At 40.4% G+C, this 16,914-nt stretch overlaps 1 protein-coding gene across 1 annotated transcript in view; it reads left to right on the top strand.

Annotated features, from left to right (window-relative positions):
• LOC136864018 (discoidin domain-containing receptor 2) overlaps nt 1–16,914 on the top strand; it is a 1,053,752-nt gene that overhangs the window by 702,176 nt on the left and 334,662 nt on the right. The window lies entirely within an intron of this gene.

Below are 16,914 nucleotides of genomic sequence, written 5' to 3'. Positions count from 1 at the left end.
ACGTTATGATGATGAAGATGGTGGTTATTGTTATTTTTTATCTAACAGAGTAAACTATTGCTTTTCTGGACTTACTACGTTATAACATGAAGTCGTCTATCATATATTAATAATTTACTAATAACTACAGGCACCGTACGTTTTTACATACAGTATGTTCACTTAGGTAAGACGTCATTTATTTCAACACAGTTGGCCGAGTACTGGGATGACGGTCATTGAGACTGAGAACGTGTAGCTAAGAATATGACAGGTATTCAGGAGAATATTCTTTTAAATATCAGAAAATATGGACATAGATTGATGTGGAAAATGAACAGTGTAGAATCTTTAGAATTTCACCAGTACGTTAGAAAAGTATTGGAAGGGTGGTTTCTGTGTGAAGATTCCACGAGCGTTTTATATCTATTCCCATTTCCTGGTTCATTGGCAATTTTTGTTGGCACATGTGTTTGGACTGTCATTATCTATGAGAAACGCAGTCTTCGTTGATTTATTAACAAGAATAGTGTATGGTCTGTTAATTAATGATGGTGATATCCGTTCCAATGACTCTGTCCCCAAAGAGTTTGTAGTTGAAAATTTCAAGCACTACCAATCACTAGAAGTGAGAAGTATTTCCGATAGATAGGGGATAATGAAAGCCATTTTATACTGGAGAGCAGGTTGCTGGTGATTGAATTTTACTATTTGGTCGTGCAAATATTTTAGTCTGAATTTGCTAAATGTAGTTAACCTGGTATGTAATAAATGATTTTTTATTGACCTCGAATATCTGCTGTATTTACCCAGTACAGTAGTTGTAGTAGTATTTGTTTTGTAGTAGTAGTAATAGTAAAAAGCAAAGCAAAGTCACCTCCGTACAGGCCATGAAGGCCCTTGGAGGTGTGGAAGGTAAAGGCTTCCACCATTGTTAACCTCGGCACATAACGGGGTAAAGTGGTTAGCTCTACGCCCGGCCGCCTTTGCCCCCAGGAATTAACCTGGTACTCATTTTTGATGTAGACTGAGTGAACCTCAGGGACATATGCCCCTCCGGAAGTGGAAATCTCGTTTCTTAAATTTTACGACTTCCTGAAGGAGTAGTAGTAGTAATTTATGTGTGGCAAATAAGACGAACCGCTTCTGCTTCAGTGGCTTACAAGTCTCGTTAATTTCTATTCACTTCGTGTACACTATTTACTTGGAGTCACGTCCCTTGTTTCAATTATATTTCAGACAAACTTCAGTATCTCAATTATTTATATTCATTAAAATTTTTATTCCTTCTGTATTAAGAGTATTCTCAACTGGATATTAAAACGATATCGTTCATATGTTCCCTTCTCCCATCCTATGATTGAAATATACCATGCAACCAAGTGTCACGAAGCAAATTCACTGAAGCAGACATCGTTCTAACTTTTTAAAAGCATGACATTCTGAATGGGATTAAGTTTTGAAATGACAGAACATTTTATGGTGATTACTCCCCCACTGACGATAACTCCCGTGTTAATAGAATTTGTTATTCGATAGTAATAGAAAGCACGATATACCATGACAGATAAACTACGTCCTTTATTTCAGTGGTTAGCCCGCACGATGTCTGTCACAACGACTTACATGTCGAGACTTAATGACAGCTGCCATAATTGGCCGAAATATGGTGGATGATAACTAAAGTTTAATCAAACCATTTGCCTGTTATTTCCTCGTAACCGTAGGCTTACCGATAGAATTGTCGGCTTGAATATTGTGCTTCGCATGCTTCGGTTGTGGTTCCTGTAATTTAGGTATCTCTGAAGTTCAATCAGTTCACATTCTGCTATTTGTAAATTTCTGTTAGTGGAGCCAATTCCATCTTCTGAATGACTTTTAAGGTACCTGCTTCCTGGCCAACTCATGATTACACTGCAGTTCACTCAAATTGGACCAGTTCTGAAATGTGATGAAATACCTTGATTGATGTTAGATATCAATACTTTAGGTTCTCATTTCTGTGCGGAGCATCCATTCTTAAATGAAACTTGTGATCCTTCAGGAAACAATATCAGCAGAAGGAACCAGTGATAACGAAATGATGTCGGGTAGTAACATTGTTTTATTGGTGTATAGAGGTGCTTCATTCACACAAAAATGCTTGGAGAGGAACGCAGATACGAGTAGCTGTTGATTATAAGGTCCTGAAAAACAACACTTATCTATGTATGTTTGTATGTATTTTTTCACTTATAAAGTAACGTGAGCGTTTCACCTGATCATTTTCAAATCAATTGGCAGGATGAGAGTTTAAATAAAATGTAAATCATATGTAATAGTTTACAGTGTACACGACGTAATATGTTTTTCTCTACCTAGTATTTTATCATTTCGTAATATTTATTTAATCATTCTCATTATTCATTTTCTGTCCAGATTCCCAACTACTGGGGTCAACACTACATGATAGTTTTAACCAGTTGCTTACTTCTAGGTGCCCTTCTTGCCTCCAATCTTCTGTGGAAGGATGTATTCACTATAGCTTGTTTGTGTGGTATTTAGCTGTGTGGTAATGACATAATAATAATAATAATAATAATAATAATAATAATAATAATAATAATAATAATAATAATAATAATGTGGAAGCCCATTGGATGAGTGAACTGATAGATAGAACTAATGAAGTGAAGCATATGGCAACCAAGGCTGTTGAGATCGGAGAAATACAACAGAGCATCAAGAAACTGCAGAACTGGAAGGCCCCAGGCATTGATCGTATACACAATTATTACTACAAGAAATTTACAAGTACTCATTTCCTTCTGACTCAACATTTCCAGAAATTTTTAGACAACCCGGCAACATTCCCAGCTTTCCTGTGCACTGGCATCTCATATCTGAAACCAAAGGATGAAACTCTGCAAAATCCAGCGAAGTGTCGGCCTATAACATGTCTATCTACTCTATATAAGATATTTACATCTACAACAGAATTCTGAAACACTGCGAGGAAAACCACATCATTGCCGTGGAGAAAATGGGTTGCAAGAAGAATACCAAGGGGTGCAAGGAGCTACTGATTATCGACACTGTGGTCCTGGAACAAGCACACCATAAATCCAGGAACCTATACACGTGCTTCATTGACTACCAAAAGGCCTTTGATTCAGTACCACACACTTGGCTCATACATGTTCTGGAACTATATAAAGTTGACCCATCAATCATTCACTTCCTGAAGACGGTAATAGCAGACTGGAACACCTCACTTCACGTTTCTTTAAGAAACTGCAGTGTTGCAACAATACCCATACCAATACGACGAGGAATCTTCCAAGGGGACTCACTGAGTCCATTATGGTTCTGCATGGCATTAAATCCACTATCCTACCTACTGAACACAAGTGGGTATGGATTTAGCATTAAGAGTAAGCGAGAAGAGCTATTCAAAATCAGCCACCTACTCTATATGGATGACATTAAGCTCTATGCCTCTACCAAACCCCATCGCCAACATCTCTTCTCAATTACCAAGAAGTTTTCTTCAGATATAGGCATGCGGTTTGGATTGGACAAATGCAGAACCCAAACTGTCAGAGATCCTACTCAGCACAAGGGACACCTTCTACTTTAAGCGACGAATCCATACAACAGCTGGAGGAAGAAGAAATGGACAGATACCTCGGTTTTCATCAGAGCACTCGTATGAAACATGCCGACATCAAGAGAAATGTCACGCAGCAATATATAACACGCCTCAACAAGGTACTATCATCAAAACTGACAGTTAAACATCTTACCAAAACAGCCAATACGTACGCCGTACCACTGCTCACATACTCCTTTGGTATCATAAAATGGACCCAAACAGAACTTCAGCAGTTACAAACGAAAACAGCAGTTTCACTCACCCGGTACCATATGCACCAGCCTAAATCTGCAACCGAACGTCTTACACTCCCGAGATCAAAAGGTGGTAGGGGCTTCTTATCCATTGTCAATTTACACAGCAATCTGATATCAAGTCTAAGAGAATATTTCCACTCGAGAGCTGATACATCGTGCTTCATCATGCTGTTTGCAGAGCTGATATATACTACACACCTCTCAATCTGTCGTAGCCAGAAATGCCTGTTTCTACCCCACCTACAAAAGAGATGAATATGGCCCCGTGGAAGCAAAAACCTCTTCACGGGAAATACCCCCATGAACTGGATCAGCCTCATATCGACAAACCTGCGTCGCACGCTTGGCTGACCTACTCCGGTCTTTTCCCAGAAGCAGAAGGATTTGTTCTGGCCATCCAAGATCAAGTAATTGCTACACGGAACTACCGTAGATTTATCATGATTGACCCAACAGTTGTCTCAGACAACTGCCGCCGCTGTTCCAGAACTACAGAGAGCATACAGCACGTCATCTCTGGCTGCCTGGCCAACACCGATTATAAGCAACGTCATGATCAGGTAGCAAAAATCATTCACCCGAAACTTTCTGTAAAATGTGGATTTCGTCAGTCATGAACTGCATATTGGAAATAAACACCTCCACCCATTCTCGAAAACTCTTCATACAAACTACTATGGGACCGAGAAGTCAAAACCGATGTCACGCTCAGCAACAATAGGCCAGATATGATTCTAATCGATAAATCAAAAAGATCCGCATCACTTATACAAATTGCTTGTCCAAACACCTCCAATCTGCAAACAACAATAGCCACAAAGATATCAAAATACACAGAACTGGCAATAGAAATACAACACCTGTGGAAACTAGAATCAGTCATCACAGTTGCAATAGTAATATCGTGTACTGGTGTTATTCCAAAATGCTTGCACAGCTCTCTGGCGACATTAAACCTGCATCATCACACATACGTAGAACTACAGAAAGCCACCCTCCTGAGCACTTGCCACATTGTGAGAAAGTTCCTAGGAACGACTTTTCCTCTGACTCACGCCAAACAGCATGAAGTTCCAGGCTCCAGTTCCAGTAATACTGAAGAACAGATTCCCAAAACGGGGACATAAGAAGTTGTCTGAAGTTGTTCGTATTTATTGTATAAATGTATACGTTGTAATTATTTCTGTTGTAAATATTTGTAGATAGGCTATATGTACCTGTAGTTTCATAATCAAGAGGGTGACTCCTTGCTTAGGCCGAGTCAGCCCATTATTTTACCGGCACAAGCCGAGCCTTCGAGCCTTCCTAAATTGATACAAATAATAATAATAATAATAATAATAATAATAATAATAATAATAATAATAATAATAATAATAATAATAATAATAATAATAATAATAATAATAATAATAATGACGCATGACATCCGGAGGGGCCAGTAGCAGGTCTATCGAATTGACTCCTGTAGGTGACATGGGCGTCTTTTAGAAACTTATAATGTTGAATGCGAGACACACACACAGTCCCCAGGCCAAAAGAATTAATCAATAAAGGTTAAAATCCGCGACCCAAACGCAACTCGAACCGGGGGGCCCTTTGGACCAAAGGTCAGAACGCTAACCTTTTGTCCATGGAGCCGTACAGCATTGTGGTGTGTTGTAAGTAAGCGAAGGGATAAGACAGACAGAAACACTCAGGCCCTGAGCAGGAGGAATTATCAGTTAAGTTTTAATCCGTGACTGAAAAGAAATCGAACTCAGGGCACTTTTGGACCAAAGGCCAGCACCTAATCCGTTTATCCATGGAGCTGCATAGCAGTGTGGTGTGTTGTGGGTAAACGGAGAGAGTTGTTTATTAAGACAGCTGGAAGAATTAACCTGATGCGTTTTTATTCCGCAGCTCGATCGAGAATCGACTACCTGAACTGATGGATGCAACATTGATCATTCAACTAAGAACATGGATTATTTATTTAATCATTCACATTTGTTATGTGTTTCAATCGTTGTTCTAAATAAACGATGATTTTTACCTTCTATGTTTACCGGTACCTTTCAGATTTTTTAAAACGTGACCACCCACCTATTCCATTTGGCAATGTACCACATGTTGATCGTTCGAAAGACTAAAGTTATTACACCGGAAGTTATGGTTTCTAACCATTTTTAAAGAGCCGCTTTAACGCCACACTGATGCAAGTAGGGATAATAAGACAGAGCTGGCCCAGTGGCTAATGCGCAAGATGGCCCGCTACACATGGGCTCTTACGGGACTAACTCCCGGGACCTGCGCAATATGGCGGCTATATATATCTGGGCTCTTATAGAAGAAGCTGGCCCGGGGTAGGATAGGCGGTATACATAGGACTTAAGGTGATGGCCTAGGGACTAATACGCAAGATGGCGGCCGCATGCAACTTCCTAGTGCTACGGCCCCCGAGGCAAGATGGCTGCCATACAGAGGTTATATGAGACTAACTTTAAGGAGATGGACCAGGAGCTAATGGTGATATATTGTTCTTATAGGCCTAACTCTACACTGCTTACTCAGGAGATCACAACTTCTTACTTATGAGCTATTAGTTTTATCAGCCTAACTTTCGAGAATTCAGGCAAAGGCTGATAGGCAAGATGGCTGCTATACTCTGTTCGTATAGACCTTAACTAGAGGGTTACCTCAGGGGTTCACAACTTGTAACTTACGACCTATTATTGTATCAGCCTAACATTCGACAACTGAGGCAAAGGCTGTTATGCAAGATGGCTGCTATACTCTATTCGTATAGCCCTAACTAGAGGGCTGCCTCAGGGGCTCACAAATTGTAACTTATGGCCTATTAGTTTTATCAACCTAACATTCGATTATTGAGGCAAGGGCTGCTATGCAAGATGGCTGCAATACTCTATTCGTGTACACCTAACTAGAGAGCTGCCTCAGGGGCTCACAACTTGTACCTTATGACCTATTAGTTTTATCAGCCTGACATTCGAGTAAGAGCGTTGGGACATACGAGGTCTTAGAAGTAAGCCTTCGAAATACTACGTACCGGGCGAGTTGGCCGTGCGTTTAGGGCCACTTAGCTGTGAGCTTGCATCCGGGTGATAGTGGGTTCGAACTCTACTGTCGGCGGCCCTGAAGATGGTTTTCCATGGTTTTTTCCTTTTCATACCAGGCATATTCTTGAGCTGTACCTTAATTAAGGCCACGGTCACTTCCTTCCCACTCCTAGACCTTTCCTATCCCGTCGACCTCGTAAGACCTATTGTTGTGTGTGTCCTCTGCGCCTACAATCCCCGCAGCCCGCCCGACACATGGATGTTTCCAGAGACGACGAGGCAGACTGCAGTGCGCTGACGTGATCGTCTACGACGTCAGCCAGCGCTATAAAAGGAGCAACATTTCTCGCCTCTCCAGGACTCCTACAGTGTCCAACGACCAGACTACACCGCAAGTCAGACACGGAGGCACCTTCTTAAAAATGTGTTCTGAATAGGTGGACTGATTCCTGGCCGTGAGGTTTCCCCTCTGGACATTGTCTCATTCATCCTGCATCCCGTAGCCACGTCGAGCACCCATCCAAGCATTCTGCTCCGACTCCAATCATAGCATTCTGCTATATATGAACACTAGACGCAAGTTCCTTGTAAGTTATACGCCTCCTGTTAGCATTCTGCTAATACGAACTCTCTCTACAAGTTCCACTTGTTATTATACATGACCGATAGTTTTCGACTATCAAGAACATTCTCTCATTTGAACAGACTGTCTCATCAAGACAAGATTGAATGTATATAGGAATATCAATTTTATTATTCAGGCCCTCAGCCTACTACCTTATATTAACATTAAACGTGTGCAACTCAACAAGCTTCAAGAAAAGTTTCGTTCTATTTTATGTACATATTGTATAAATGTGTTGAAGCAATAAACTTTTATGTTGTGCCCTGTATACCAAGTTCCTTGTATAAAACACCTATCTGTGTCAGTGCGACGTAAAGCAATTAATAATAATAATAATAATAATAATAATAATAATAATAATAATAATAATAAATTTCACGCAATTTTTCGGCATAATATTTTATCTACGAATGAAAGCGGTGAATTCTTGTTGTGGCGCTGCTAAAATCAAGAACATTATATTTCCGGTACACACCAGCATAGGTAGAACACTTAGTGGTGAATTTTGATAGGCAGATGTTCTGAACTTCTTTTACAAAGATACTTTATCTGCAAATTCTATCACAAGTGTTTCGTAGCCAAGAATTTGGAAATTGTTATAGAAATGTGTTCAGGTTATTTAGATTCTCAATACTTCGAGAAATGGGAAATGTTACCTTTCAAAACTCCTGAGTGATGACTAGCTAATAGAAATAATATTAATACATTCATTGTTATATCGTATGGAATGACGTAATATTTCAGAATATTTAAGAATATGGACGGAACTTTAGCTGACTTGCAGCAAGCTGTTTCTGAGAAATTTATGTGATAGTTCACTTCCAATTTCTCCTGAATTACGATGAAACAGCTCTGCCTGGAGAAGTTTTCTATTTGCATTCATGCCGATGTGATATGTTGCTGGTCTGTAACCCAACTCCCAGACGTCACGCGAATAATCTTGGTTCGTTTCCCTGCACTCCCGTCTTTTATACTTCCCTCTCACGTCGTATTGATTCAAGCCTCACTTTTCACCACTTTACGCAAATTGGTTGCTAGCCCCAGGGCAGCTAGGCAACCATTCAGGCAAGCAGAGCCCCTCCCAATTCCCTTCTTTACCCCCCCCCCCCCCACTTCCCGGCTTCCTTCTCACAACCGACAGCTTGCGAGCCGTGCCTGGTACTCACTACAACCAACTCGAACCCCAACAGAGGGAAACTTCACAAGAACAAATGTGAAGGGATTTCTGCAACGATTTGATGTCTTGCACATTGGCACTGCTCCGTAAGTTGGTCAGGATGAAAGCCACATGCGTGTTATGGAAATTTAGTTTAATTTATAGCATATTACAGGATATTTATCACAATTACGGTATTATTCCTTTTGATACATGGTAAAATTGATATAACCATTACTTAACATTACATCTAATTAAATTTACTGTAGTTGTGTGGGTGTGGGTTCATAATACTTTTTTTCAAGATCTTCTATTTCATATAGAGGGTGTTATAGGAGGAATAGGAAATATTTGGGTGATGGGTAGAACGGGCTATATCAGTTACATAAGGTCATATCCAAATGTGCGTGTTTGTGTGTGGATTTACAGCTGTTTGTATGGTGAGCATAACAACAACATTACAAAAATGATTAAAGACACTCTAACGATCATTGAATTCAATGTTGCAAAATTCCTACGTAATGGACAAAATCTCAACACAAATGACTTATCGATTGATTAACTGATGGCCAAATCTACGTCTACACACATTGAAAATAGGACACATATTTTACGACTTTTCTTACTCATACTACTGCTTCTCTACATATTTACTGTTCTTGAAGCACTCTGTATACGCAATGTTTCCTCATAATACTTTATCTATCAGTGCAAGTGCCCAATTATTCCCTGTGTTTATGCTCTTGCCGAAATCCAAGAGCTTTCATTTTTAGAGATGCATCATTACGAATATAGCATATTCTGGAAAATTGTGAACTTTGATGAACATATGATTTAGCCTTCTTATACAAAGATGTTAAATTAGATCTTGAATTCGAGCACATCAATTAGAAGTTCAGGATGGAAAGGAATTGAGGATTATCCATTTTGGAATTTATTATTTTGTAAATGAACCTCACTGCTGCTTTATGTCTTCCAATTTCTAAGCTCTCCATTCCTCAATTTAACAGAGGCTCGTTTTAAGGAATTACATAGGAGTAATGACATCTTCTTGTAAAATTGTGCTATTTTGAGAATTTCTTTTGCACCGTTTCAAGATGGTTCACGTGTATTTTACTCCAAGGGCTTGCCTCTGTATTTATGTAAAATTGATCTAGGATGTAACTAAAGACAACATAAACCGTTTGTATAACAAAATTAGGACTAGTGTAATGTAAAATAGTGTTTGTGTTTTACACATTGTGTGCATTTTCGTTAATAATAATAATCTTGGCGGACTCGCCGCATAATAGTTTATCGTCGTGTTATTGTATATACTCAGGGAAGTGATAGTTCAGTTACAAACGAGAACATTTGATTCATGTCTGTCTTTCGCAACGAACTCTATCATAATAATTTCTAAAGACTGTGTCGTTTATTTGTTGGGAAGTTTAAATTCCTTTCCTTGGATCTCTGCTGATCCGTTATATTCATGCCTTTTAGGTTTACAATACTTTGCGCTAGTAACATAATTTATTCTCTAAACACTGTGCTTTAATGACGGAATTTATTCTCATGAGACTGTGCCTTAGTTTCAGAATTTATTTCGTAAAAGCTCTGCTTTAATAACAGAATTTATTTTCATGAGACTGTGCCTTAGTGACAGAATAGACTCGAGGTTTTTGAACTGTGCTCGCTAAGTAGGCTTGGTGCACTAGAACAGTGCAACGAACGACAATCATTTAATTTATGTTGAACTGTGTTAATCTTCTTCTTTCATTATGAACTGTGGAACTTGTAAATTGTACGAACTGGGTTGAGTAGTAATATTCAGTGAAGGTACTAATTTGCAAAATGTGCACTCCAGTAAAGAAGTGTCGCACCAGACCTCGTTGACATTCCGTGCGATGCTTATACACTTCTTTACTTCCTTCATGAGACCGAAGTGCTATTAAATGCTAAATCAATAATTCCACATTGCACGTAATCGATCATCGGACGTCAGACTCTCGGGTTCGATCCCGATCTTCATCGGACCTTCAAGACCTGTCAACCGCCGTGGGATAATATGCCACGGTGCTGAGAGGAGATCCATAGTGAGGGGTTAGGAGTCCGGCAACGCGGGATACCGCCGACATCGATGCCGAGAGACAGCGTCACTTCCAACCACTGTTTGGACTTTCTCAAATCCATCCTTCACATCTGTAAAAGATGATATATTTCTTGTCTAACTTGAATAAACCAAGACATAAATGTCAAAAGAACTTATTCAAATACCCTTCTCCCTGTGGTTCCTAGCATGGACCATACACGCCCTGGCGTCATCCCATGCTCTCCGATAAAGCTAAAGTATGGGCGTTCCTGTTACAATATAGGGTTGGCGTCAGGAAGGGCATCCGGCCGTAAAACAGGGCCAAATCCACCTGTACGACGCACTTCGCACTCGCGACCCCACTGGTTTGGGAAATGCTGTAGAAAAAGAACAAAAGAAGGAGAAAAAGTGTAATGTGTGTGAGCTTCAGGAGGGTTAGGAACAGTGAAATCATCCATCTCCCGAGCTACAGGACTTAACCATACGCGGTGACAATCCCGCGGCTCCGCTGAGAATCGAACTCAGTAACCCACGGTTAGAAGACCAGGACGCTGACCGTCAGTCACAGAGGCAGACAGTCCTTGTCAAAAATGTATACACTGATGTTTTTCACCTCATTGTTAAGCAGAACACTTGAACAGTAGTCTTCTCAAATGCGAAATCGATTATTTTGTAAGGATTCCTCTATCGAAAGTGTTGGACCGATCTGATGTGAGGAGTGTTTCACTATGAGAGTGAAGAAAGTATTGTATTCAGTCATTTCAAGGGATATTTGGGTAGCAGACCTCGTCAAAATGGACACTGCCCCAGTTCACTCTGGATGAAAATTATAATTTGGAGGGTTGGTTCCTGTCCTCACATTAATTGTCTTGTTTCAGTTACTACGGCTTGCATTTATTGGACGGAATTTTTCGTACAACCTGTATACTTCCTTCAAATCTGGCTCTCCTTTTGTCTCAAGCACCCCCATCCCCTATCTCTCACACATCCCCTCACTATTCGATAGTCTCCTCCCTCCACCACAGCCCGTCTTCTGAAGCACAGCGCATTAATATTTCATCCAGAAAGCAAAGAGTAAGAAATAGGTCTAGAGAGTAATAGGAATAATTCGTCTTCCAGTTTATGATATTTCTCCGCCTTAAACCTTGTTATGGCCACACCCTTCGTTTCTGCTTTCTTTTTCCATTTTATTCCTTCGTCGATATAGCAAATTCCGTTTCCTTCTTATTTTCTTTTGCAATGTTAGGTTTCCTTCATGCGTATACTTCCGCTCGTTGTCATTTCATGCCGGTTACGGAGTGAAATAAGATTTGGGTAAGAGAAACAGCATGAAAAGGGACAAATTTCAATCAGAAATCACATATTACGTTGGTGAAAGCAGAAAGAACCTCAATGAAAGAGAAATCATACACGAATTTTGACGTAAAAGTGGGAGATATGCGGGTTGTGATTGAAAACTGATGTATTTGTATGTGTTTGTTGAACCCGTTTATTTGCTAGAAGGAAGGATCAAAAGGTCATAATGCGTTTTAGGAGAAGCTGTTGGACAACCACCGCTAGGATAAGGTACGAAAAAGTTTCTTCCCCGTCACTCTTTTCCATTAATAGCATAAACAAAAATTCTGAAGACTTAGCTTTAATACCATTTGAAGTAACTGATCGAAATAAATAAATTATGATATACCGAGCTCGATAGCTGCAGTCGCTTAAGTGCGGCCAGTATCCAGTATTCGGGAGATAGTAGGTTCGAACCCCACTGTCGGCAGCCCTGAAAATGGTTTTCCGTGGTTTCCCATTTTCACACCAGGCCACGGCCGCTTCCTTCCCACTCCTAGCCCTTTCCTGTCCCATCGTCGCCATAAGACCTATCTGTGTCAGTGCGACGTAAAGCAACTATAAAAAAAATTATGATATGAAGGTTTTAAGAACAACTTATTCCGAATTGAACTTCATGGAATAAATAATGAAGATACAAGGGGTAAACATTTTATAAGTGTCCTAAATTGAATTCTCAATTTGTTTCTTTATACACTAGCATATATTTATATGTCTATAACTTAGAATTGCAAGTTTCAATATAGGTCGGACTATTTTGTTTAACTCCGTAGTCATTTTTAAAAGACGTATGCTTGGATTATGGATTTGTTCAACTCTATATACATCCGTACTGACATCTACGCTGTGTACTTCGAAATAATTAAACATAAATAAATAAATAAATGAATAAAATTACGTTTTCTAGGGAGTTCTGCTCGCCATTCTTCCGCTTTGTTTTGGCAGTGATTCCGTTCTGTTGCGTATTATAAAGGAGTTTCTCGTCCGGCTCCTTGGCTAAATGGTTAGCGTGCTGGCCTTTGGTCACAGGGGTCCCTGGTTCAATTCCCGGCAGGGTCGGAGATTTTAACCATAATTGGTTAATTTCGCTGGCACGGCGACCAGGTGTATGTGTCGTCTTCATCATCATTTCATCCTCATCACGACGCGCAGGTCGCATACCGGCGTCAAATCAAAAGACCTGCATCTGGGGCCGAACTTGCCCTCGGACACTCCCGACACTAAAAGCCATACGCCATTAATTTTTTTCAAGGAGTTTCTCAACAAATCAGAAATTTTAGATGCTTTAGTAGAACACAAGTAGGATTCTGGCTCAGAAGATGAAGTCCCTAATGAAGGTAACAATCCTGACTTCGAAAACCTTGAGCTTACATATGAAAAACTCCACTAACACGTAGATTTTTTCTCGTCAAATATGCTATTCATTGTAAAATCCGTAATGCATCATGTAACTGTGTTGTGTCAGTGTTTCCTTTTAAAAATAAATCTACAAGCTATGATCTGTAAATGAAGTTGTGTTAATAAATAATTCCAAAAGTAGGATTAAATGTTGAAAATAATCGTTAAATATCCGGGGTTGAAGTCGGTAATGGTTGCCAAAAAGCCTGAAATACAAAGTGTTTTGAAAATTTTAGATAAAATTATGTTCGCTCCAAGTGGACAGTGACATGTATTACCCACTCACCGATGTTTTCCGAGCCCGCCTATAGGTGCATAAATTGATACGTATATCTAAGGTCACATGAACCTAATATAATCTTTTGGTTATCTGCATCTCATCATTTAGTGCAAGACGTCAATGATTTTTTAAAAATCTATTCAGTCACAGAACGTGATTTTTCCATTCACACGTATTACCTGATAGCACTCTCTGAACATCTTGTAGAAAACAGGTATAAGGCTGATTTCTTAACGTCCGTGTAATGGTATAAGTGGACAGTAATGGACTTATATGAAAGGACATTCTTCACTTCATATTATAATAATTACTGGAATATTCATGCCTGAATGATATGTATAACATTCCGAAATGTGAAGTTTTTTTGACGTTACTGATTATTTCAACAGCTGAGGGCAAAAAGTCTTTCCACCCTGTGAGGTAAGTGTGAGTGGACAGAACTTATTTTCTGTGTTAACGTCTTGCCCGCGATAACGTGCTGTAAATTTCTCCTTCTACTTTGAGACCAGGATTGAAGTGGTTACGTGGGAAGTTCAATGAAGTAACATTACACCTTGAGCCTGGAATTAATGTGGAATATGTTGGTAAACACTACGGACAGTGGGTGTTCATATGCAACACAGGTTTATGCCACGTTAATTACCTGACCACTTGAATGGCTCAGACGGTAGAACACTGGCCTTCTAAGCCCAAGTTGGCGGGTTGGCTCTGTCCAGCAGTATTTAAAGTTGCCGAAATACAACAACCTCGTCTCGATAGATTTACTGCCATGTAAAATAACTTCTGTGGGACAAATTTTTCGGCACCTCAGTGTCTTCAAAAACAACCAAAATATTGTGCAGGATGTAAACCAACCAACAGATCGTCGCTGTGAGAGCAGTATCGCGTATTTGACAATGCACTTCCTATCCTTTATTTTCCTTAAGACTGATCACGTCTCCCAGCCACATGTGGATATGCAGTTCATCAGAAAATTTTTCGTTGTGTTCTTTTTCCTGTACTAAAGGATAACTGACGTTAGATGTATTATACTGTAGGAGGACCTAAATACGTGATGCAAACAGACATTCCTACAGGGCGGTGCGGTAAGGTTCATTTTCCTTTACACATACGCATAAGAAAATGAACATAACTATAATTGCTCTCTTTTCACAAACTGCTTTACGTTGCACCGACAGATAGGTCTTACGGCAACTATGGGATCATTAGGGGCTAGTATAGGAAGGAAGCGACCTTGAGATTAAGGTACAGCCCCAGCATTTGCCTGGTGTGAAAATGGAAAAACAAGGAAAACCATCTTCAGGGCTGCCTACAGTGGGATTCGAACCCACTGTCTCCCGAATGCAAGCTGACAGGTACATGACCCAAACCGCGCGGCTACTTGCTCGGTAAAATTGCTCTAATGGACAGCATATCCATATATGGCTGGGAGACGCGACCAGTATCAGGGAACATAATGAATAGGAAGTGCATTGTCAGATACGCGGTAGCCTACTGCTCCCGCATCGACGATATTACAGTGCTCAAAAATGTTTTGTTTATTCTGGTTTAGTGCACCTTTTGCGATACTTATGTACGTACATTATACGTTATGAAGGATATAGCCAAAAAAGAAAAAAAACCCAACGTGTAGTGAGCTATAAGAAATCAACAGAAACACAACAAAAGCACAAAGTTGGTAATGTGGGATTTTGAATATATTTTTCGTTCATTCTTTGACAATATTCGACATATTTAATATCCGCAGAATATGCCGGTCAAACCATGCTATTTATGCCATGCTTTTCAAGGAACTGAGCGACCACTGCGACTCGATGGGCACGAGCGTTATTATTTACTAGTGTGAATCCCTCGCCTACAGTGACAGAAAATTCTGTAACTACATGTTGGAGGATGTTGTACCGATATACCAGACCAGCCAAGTGTCCCAGGATAGGAAGTAGAGGTGTACTTTGACGAAACATGATCGCACCCCAAACATGACGAAATATGGCACTCTAGGTTAAAGGACTCTTTCCATCTCTCACAGATCGTCAGCAGACCTTAATACACCTGTTTTGTAGGTGCAAGCTTATGGTGACCGCATCAGAAAAGTGTGTACGCTTCCATTGTTTCTGATGCCATGGGCTATGAGTTGTTGCCCACCTCACACGAGTTGCCCTGTCGTGTAGTGTTAGAGGAGATTTTGGCACAGACCTCCTGGATATCAGTCCTCCGTCGTGCATCCGATTTCGCACTGCCTGATATGACACTTTAACACCGGTGGCCCCAAAGATCCTGGCGGAACGAGGTGGCCGAAGCATTGGACTTACAGTACGACTCGCTTAACATAGCAAATGCCGATCCTCTCTGTTGTTTTGCGTGGTCGTTTCGTCCGTTGTGCATCAGTGACCGTTAGTGCCTCCCTGAACATTTTTTCCAAACTCTGGACACAACACTCTGACTCACTCCAGCACCAGGAGCGATACTCACTAGTTACCATCCATCTTCCAGCAATGCCGCAATTTGAATGCGGTACTCTTCCCATATTTACAGCAGTCATGCATGTACTGCCTATACACCATAGACCTTACACGTGATGTTGATAAACTGACCGACACGATAAATACCTCCTATTGGACAAATATCGAAGCTGTTCTGGGTTTAGCTTCACTATGTGTCTAAGACATTGGCTTACAGATCATATTGTAAACATGCGTGAGATACCGTGATCTATACCGTATGAAATAATAATAGGCAAACGTGTTCTTTTGAGCAAAGTACGTTAATATTCTCTTGAATTATACAATTCTGATAACACTGCAGGAAATTGTCAGCATGCTGTGCATTTCGTATGCAAGTGTGTTCTCCATTGTTCACCAGTAAACTGTGTCATAGATAGGTCCCAAGTCTGCTCACTGGTGTTCAGAGGGGACAACGTTTCTAATCGTCACTGGCATTTTTGCAACGGTATTCTGTGGAGGGCGACGAGTTTCAGCGGCGAATCATCACTGGGAATGAAGCGTGGGTCCACCACGTCACCCCTGAAACAAAGAGAACGTGGATGGAATGGGTGAACACAACACCACATCACCACCACGAAAGTAGGGTAATGTCCAACCGTCAGCAGGAAAGCTAATG

The sequence above is a fragment of the Anabrus simplex genome, chromosome 2, assembly GCF_040414725.1.
Source record: "Anabrus simplex isolate iqAnaSimp1 chromosome 2, ASM4041472v1, whole genome shotgun sequence".
Lineage (NCBI taxonomy): Eukaryota > Metazoa > Arthropoda > Insecta > Orthoptera > Tettigoniidae > Anabrus > Anabrus simplex.
The sequence above is the reverse complement of the archived record's forward strand: the minus strand, read 5'-3'. Positions and strand labels throughout refer to the sequence as shown.